This window comes from Petaurus breviceps, unplaced genomic scaffold, assembly GCF_028583685.1.
Source record: "Petaurus breviceps papuanus isolate PSGF00001 unplaced genomic scaffold, PetGlider_PUasm1.0 100, whole genome shotgun sequence".
Classification (NCBI taxonomy): domain Eukaryota; kingdom Metazoa; phylum Chordata; class Mammalia; order Diprotodontia; family Petauridae; genus Petaurus; species Petaurus breviceps.
The window spans coordinates 8,033,136-8,034,632 of record NW_027185573.1 but is presented as its reverse complement, the minus strand read 5'-3'; positions in this window follow the sequence as shown (position 1 = coordinate 8,034,632).

The window sequence follows — 1,497 nt, the reverse complement described above, 5'->3', positions numbered from 1 at the left end:
GCTCAAAAAATACCTCTCAGACATCTACTATGTACAAGACACCATGCTAGAAATATAAGGAAAAATAAACAAAACAAGTCCATGCATTCTATTTGGGAGTAAGATAAACCCAGTGAAAGAAATATGAGATAATTTCAAGGAGGAGCCATCACTAGCTCTATTAGGAGTGTCATAGAGGTCAAGAAAGATTTCAGAGAGTAGGCAGCACTTGGGTTAGATGTTTAAAAAAATGTTTCTAATTTGAAATAAATAAAAGAATCTTTTCATCACATACAGCAGAATCACAAAAGAAGGTTCTAACATGAAATTGTGAATATTTGTTGCACCCAGCTTCCTTTATGAAAGACAGTTGATATTAATTTCATACCTCACTTTCAAAACTATCCTGCTTATCTGTATTTCTTCTCATCTGTGCGTTCAAAAGAAATGTTATAAGGGCTCTTTTTTGGGAAAGCACATTATTTTCACTAACCTCTTATCCCTATTCTCCTTTCACATTCTCCCTTCCATTAAAGACCAAGAAAAAGAAAGGGGTGGGGGGAATCCTTGTAACAAATAAGCAAAGTCCAGCAAAATGAATCCACATCCATATGTAATTTTTTTTGTTTTTGTTTCCATCATCTCTTTGATCTAAGTTGAACCTTAAAGGAAGATAAGGATCCTAAGATGTGACGATGATGATGGAGGGCATCTTAGGCAAGTGGAGCAGTCTAGGCAAAGGCATAGGGGAGGGAGATGGAATGAGCAGTTAGGGGGAGAGCTTGTAGTTGTGTCTGGCTGGAATGGAGAGCTCACAAAGGTGAGTAGTATTGAAATAAGGCTTTAGTGGCAGGCAGGAGCCAGTTTGTGGAAGGTCTTAAATGCCAGGCTAAGGAGTTAGAATTTTATCTGATTGGCAATGAGAAGCCCCTGAGCTGGAAAGTGACACAATCAGATCTGTGCAATAGGAAGTTTATTTTTGGCAGCTGTGAGGAAGATGGATAGAGGAGTGGGAAGACAGGAAGCAGGGAGGGCATTATGATAGTCCAGGCAGAGGTGATGAGTTCCTGAAGAAGAACTGTGGTATTGTGAGTGAAGACAAGAGGATGGATGGGAAAGGTGCTGTAGGGATGGAACTGATAAGATATGGCAGGTAATTATATAGGGTGGAGTGAGGGAGAGGAAAGAATCAAGGATGACTCAGAGAGGGAAGGGGGAGGGAGGGAAAGGGGAGGGAGAAAGAGAGAGAGACAGAGAGAGAGAGACAGAGAGAGAGAGAGGAGAGAGACAGAGAGAGGATAGAGAGACAGATATGAGGACAGAGACACAGAGAGAGAAATAGAGACAGAGAAAGAAAGAGAAAGAGATAGGCAGGCAGACAGAGACAGATACAGATACAGATGGACAGACAGGAAGACAGAGACAGACACAGGGAGAAATAGACAGAGTCAGACAGAGACAGAGAGAGAAAAAGAGAGAGAGAGACAGAGAGAGAGAGAGAGAGAGAGAGAGAGAGAG